Here is a 6525-nt window from a genome sequence, read left to right as displayed (position 1 = left end):
CAAATAGCTGATCTACAAGCTCACAACGTGTCGATGTACTGTAGGTCGGCTACTAGTTGAACTAATTTAAAATGTTTTTCAAAATAGTAAAAAAAAAAAAAAAGGTATAATGGGAAAGGGGTGGAAAGGGGTGGCTCAAGGTATAGCCGCCATCTTTGTTTCTCTATTGAAAAGAGGTCATGAGGTACAATATAGAAGTGGTTCCGCCGTAGTCTGAAAACCCACCTCTTCAGACTCCATCTTGGCCCGTAACTTGCTGTAGCACTTGCCCTAGCCTCGACGACCTTACAGGCCAATGCAAAGATCAACTTATATAACTTAGCATACATAGCACATAGACATACTGTAGCATTTTATGTAGACATAGCACTATTTATAGTATAGTATATATGCATAGTTTCATTTTATACATATTCCACTGGTTCTTATAGCTTATGTATGATTCATGATGACAATTCTTATGTATATGATGTATTACTATGTTTTTGTTCTTGCTTAATGTAAGTCGCTCTGGATTAAGAGCACCTGATAAATGCCTAAATTGTAAATTGTTCTAATAAAGTAAATATGTTTCCTCATGTGTTTCTCCTGTACCAGATGCAGCTCTGACTCCATGAAGAGTGACTGGTCCATGGATCCTCCTCTTAGCTTAAAGGATGGACAGCACTCTACTGAGCACAGGTTAGACTGTCAAACATTTACAGAATGAAGAATCAAGAAGGTTTTATTTGTATTTAAGTACAAGCAGCAGAATGGTGGTAGGACTTGTAAAGTTTTAGAGACTGGTTTATTAACGTCTGTTCATAATAACACAGCAATGACATCATAATAACACAGCAATGACATCATAATAACACAGCAATGACATCAGGAGTGAGTGAATCAACGACAGGGGCTTTTCTTCAGTGGTGTTACTAGTACTCTGACACACCAAGCGCCCCCTTGTGGATGAAAGGACAAATGGTCAATTGGACCAAAAATAAAGTGGCCTGGGAAGAGGATATTGGGGAAGGGATACCGGACCAGATTTGGGTAGATAGTATAGCACGCATTCATTCTTCATCATTTTGTATAAGACACTGTCTAATACAGTTTAAAGTGTTTCATCGTCTTCATTATTCCAATGCCAGGTTAGCTAAAATATACCCAACTGTCCCAGATGTTCTCAAACCCCTGCAACCTTAGGTCATATGTTTTGGAGTTGTCAATCATTAAACACGTTCTGGAAACAGATTTTCGCAACCTTTTCAGTTATGTGTGGGAAAACTCTCGAACCGAACCCGATAACGGCAATATTTGGAGTGGTAAAGCCGGAGGAGAGACTAGTTGTGTATCAAAGGAACGCTTTTGCCTTCGCCTCCCTGTTGGCCCGTCGTCTCATATTGGTAAATTGGAAAGCAATAAACCCACCGTCATTCAAACAATGGATCAATGAAGTGGTGAGCGCATTAAAGTTAGAAAAGATTAGATACTCTGTAACCGGATTAAGAGAGAAGTTCGATACAACATGGGCTCCATTTATAAGATATGTGGAGAACCGAGCTGTCATATAAATATAACACAAACTAAGCTGCCATCATGCTGGTTCTCTTTTCTCTCCTTCCCCCTGCCGATACACTGTGCAGACTGCATCCCTGTTCATTCAGGGCGGCAGGCGGCACGGTGGAGAAGATGGGGGGGGAGTAGAAAACGGAAGAAATAAAATCAGTAGAGGAAACATCTGCTGACTCTCTCGAAGGCCTGACCATGCCTATTTTTTTATTTTTTTATTTTTTTCTGTTTATTTTTATCTCTATTTTTTTTCTTATTTTCTACCATTATTAACCAGCGCTGCCCGGGGAAACAATATTACGCTTTTAAAGTGACGGTACACACATTAAACAGTTCAATATTATTTTCCAAAGGTAAAAAGGTAATTTTCCTTCCGTCTGTTACAAAAGTTCTGTATTTGAAGGCCCTAGTAAAAGATACTGGTTCTGTTCAGAATATGTGGTCGTCTCCCATTTTTCCACAAAATAATATAAAATGATGGATAGTGGACTCGATACGCCTGATCGATAGTGGACTCCATACGCCTGATCGATAGTGGACTCCATACGCCTGATCGATAGTGGACGCCATACGCCTGATCGATAGTGGACTCCATACGCCTGATCGATAGTGGACGCCATACGCCTGATCGATAGTGGACGCCATACGCCTGATCGATAGTGGACTCCATACGCCTGATCGATAGTGGACTCCATACGCCTGATCGATAGTGGACTCCATACGCCTGATCGATAAGCTGCTCGTTATCAATAAATACGTAACGAGATCCAACCCTACTCTTCAGTAAACATGTTTTATTAGAAAAGGTTTATTAGAAAAGGTTACACGTCAATCTGGCTGACATGGTGTGTCTGGTGGTTTATTAGAAAAGGTTACACGTCAATCTGGCTGACATGGTGTGTCTGGTGCGAGGGACAGACTATCTAAGTCCACTGCCAGTCTTCCAGTTCATGTTCCATGTTCCATCTCCATCTCCAGTCCGAGTCCCTCACTTCATCTCTGAGTTCCTTACAGTCTATCTGAGTCTATCTGTTCAACCACTTTAGGGGAGGGGTTAGGGTTAGGGTCACAAAAAAGAAAAACGTGCCGATCTACATCGACACGTTGTTAGCTTGTAGATTTGTGCTATTTTAAAATGTTTTAAAATAGTAAAAAATGGCAAATAAGTTTAGGGATAAGGGGTAAGGGGTGGCGCAAGATATAGGACAGTATATAGGCTATGTATTATCCTATCAGTGTCACTTCAAAGTTGAGTTTCTATCAAATAATAGCTTGTGTGTGTGTGTGTGTGTGCGTGTGCGTCCTCTACAGAGACCACCAGCAGAAGGATCTGGTGAGTCAGTTTACAACATCTTTCATCAACTCATTCACTGTCACAGTAAATAAATCAATAATTCATGTATTTAGCTAACTAATGCATCTAATACGTTATAACTAACTCTAACTAATGCATAATGTAAGTCATGCATCTAATAACTAACTCTAACTAATGCATAATCTAATCTAATTTATTTCGCTAACTAACGTGCAGAGCGGTTCTGCGCTCCGCTAGAGTCCGTTGAAAATAGCTTGCATGCTGGCTGACAGGGAAGAGATAAAGGCATTTAAACAATGCAATAACATGGGAGTGGACGGAGGCTGATTATTATTATATTATGTGATTTCCTGCTAGAGTGACTCAAACGGTGCCTACAGACCATCTGCAGACCGCGGCCATGTTTCCATCAGAGTTTGGAAGTACTCGTTTTCAGTAACGCAACGTCCTGCTGCCTCCTGCATTATGTGCTAATTAAAAACAGGTGGTACACATGGGCTGTTGTGTTGAGTGATATCTAACGAGCACTTCCAAACTCCAGCACTTAGAAAAAGAATCACCTGCAAGGACAGAAAGTAGCTCATAACATGTCTACGGTGGATTTTTATGAAACAAACACTTTGAGGACAGAGAGAGGATAATTCAAGCTTTCTGTACAGCTGCAATGTTGGTGAGTTAGACGTTGTTTAATACAATCAGATAGGACTTTTCTGTTTGGATGAATGGGCTACCATTGGAAGTTGCACCTTGTTAGCACCTTGCCATTAACTTATATGGTAATGGCTGCGGTCTGCATATGGAGAATTGGTTAGCGAAGAGCACTAGCGTAAAATACTAAAAAACAACTGCAGTCGTCAAAACACGTCCTTGGCGGTCTTATTTAATACCAATTAAATGAAAATGATGGGTTGAATAAAACCCTGATGTTTTCATCGCCCGTGTTTATGGTTGTGATGAATAACGATGTACAAAATGTATTGTTGTTCATTTGAGGACCTGAAACGCTCCCAGGAATCCATCATGGACCTGGAGGAGGACCTGAAACGCTCCCAGGAATCCATCATGGACCTGCAGAGAGACAACAGGAAGCAGGAGGAGGAGATCAAGAAGTAATGTGGACCACAGCATGAAATGACACGTAGAAAAACCTACCCGTAGAATACATAACATAATACTGTATTCTACTGTAAAATGACCGTAGAATAAATAACATACTGTATTCTACTGTAGAAAAACATAGACTAGACTAGAATGTAGACTCTCAAACGTAAAACAAAAGGTGATGGAGCCTTTCAGGTCATAGAGCCCACACTGTGATGCTCTTCCGCAGGTGTTGAGAAGCTTCTTCTCTGAAGCATTTCCTGATAGTTTTCCATGTGTGTGTTGTTTATTTTGCTGCGTTGTTTTTTCTTCTTAGATCAATTGAATGTTCCTGTTTTTTGTTCAGTACTATTCTGTTTGTCTTATTCTCTGCATGTAAAGCAGTGCTATATAAAGAAAATGTACTTACTTACTTATACTTACTTACTTACTTACTTACTTACTTACTTACTTACTTGTGGTCCACAGGAATAAGGATGAAATAACCTTTCTTCTGAATAAGGTTGAAGATGCACAATCTTCTGTTCATCTACAGAAGACAATCAAAGAGAAGCAGGTATTCTTTATTTTCCTTCAACTCATTAATACTAACTAAGAGTTAACCGTAATAGTCTTATAACTAATTATCATTGATTGATTTGAATTCCAGGCTCGTATTAAAGAAGTGCAGGAGGAGATGGAGGCTGAGCATGCTGCTCGTAGCAACGTGGAGAAGCAGAGAGATGACCTCCATCTGGACCTGGAGAGAGCTGAGAGAGACAACAGAAAGCTGGAGGAGGACCTGAAACGCTCCCAGAAATCCATCATGGACCTGGAGGAGGACCTGAAAGGCTCCCAGAAATCCATCAAGGATCTGCAGAGAGACAAGCAGCAATCTGACCACAAGATCACAGAGCAGCAGGTGTTTTAATTTTACAGAAGTTAGGCTGACCATCAGTGTTGGGCATCGTTACTTGTGTAAGTAACGTTGTTAGGTTACTGGATTACTGCATAAAACTAATCTCGTTAAGTTACAAATTACCTTCTGAGAAAAGTAACTTAATAGATTATTTTTACGTTATTTTCCATTACCCGACAATTAAAACCCATTATTACATGGCTTGGTTGAATGCTTGATTCTGATTGGTCAATCGCTTAATTCAGCGGTGAGTTATCTCATGATAATGACCGCTCCGCTGTATAATGACCGCTGCCTAATCAAACCCTCTGAGCACCACCAGCTGCGCGGCTGCGCCCGCTTGATTTACTGCCGTTTCCAACACAACAGCCATGTAAACACACACACTACTGACACACAATGTAATTTACAGCTAAACATTGCTCTTAAAAATGTTTTTGAAAACATTTGAGCGAGAAATAGACGAAGCAGCTGGACCCGAAAATGGATTCTATTTGATCAACTCACTTCCTTGTTTTCCGACAGTGCTTCAGCCCTGCAGCTGGGCAGACGCAGCCAGCGCGAAGTTATGGAATACTTTTTTTGTTGTGTTTTGGATCAATGGATTAATTTATGTTAGTTAGCCATGTAATAAGCGGGATAATATCTGGCTAGGTGGTCATTGTTGGGATATAATTCACCTTCAGGGAGTGTAACCACCTCGGCTTCGCCTCGGTGGTTAAACTCCCTGTCGGTGAATTATCTCCCGACAATGACCACCTAGCCAGATATTATCCCTTACTTATTGAATGCTTGCGCAAGTTGGTTACATTGTAACCAACTATAGAGGTTACATTGTATATGGTATATGGTTAACAGCCTTTGTATTGAGTTTGTGCTTGAAATGTACTGTAATTCTGCAAACTGTTAATACATTCTTCAATCAATCAATCAATCAAAAGTATCACTGCCTAGTGCCTATCTTATTGCACTGCATTATCGCGGCCCATATTAATTAACCTATGGTTAAAAACAAGAATGATACACACCATACTGACGAGAGACAATATCCCCTTTACAGCTCTCTCTTTATTAACGAATATAATTCGCCACAATCGCCAGCCTATACACGTAGGACTGGACAGAAAATAAAGAGTTCACAGAGCACAGACAATATGCCACACTAATGAGGCTGTTGCGCTGCGCATGATGCCCTCTCCACGCCGCGCACCGCGGCGCGCATAAACAACAACAACAACAACAACAACAACAACATAAACAACAACTCCACCGTGGACCCACCACCACGGGCTGTCCGGGACGGTTTCATTAATTCTAGAGGTGTTCAAAAGATGTTTTGAACTGTCATGTTTACTGAATGATGAAATGTATTGTTGTTCATTTGGAGGATTCTCTGGAGCAAGAGAAGAAGCTCCACATGGACCTGGAGGAGGACCTGAAACGCTCCCAGGAATCCATCATGGATCTGCAGAGAGACGAGCAGCAATCTGACCACAAGATCACAGAGCAGCAGGTGTTTTAATTTTAAACTAAATAACAGTACGTTATGATTTTAATGTTTATCTACGTCACTGGTTACCAACGTTGTGTCTGAGGACCACCAGGGTAACAAATGGACCCTAATGGGTCTGTAACTCTGAGAGTGTAACACATGGAACCA

Source organism: Electrona antarctica, assembly GCF_951216825.1.
Source record: "Electrona antarctica genome assembly, chromosome: 3".
Lineage (NCBI taxonomy): Eukaryota > Metazoa > Chordata > Actinopteri > Myctophiformes > Myctophidae > Electrona > Electrona antarctica.
The sequence above is the reverse complement of the archived record's forward strand: the minus strand, read 5'-3'. Positions refer to the sequence as shown.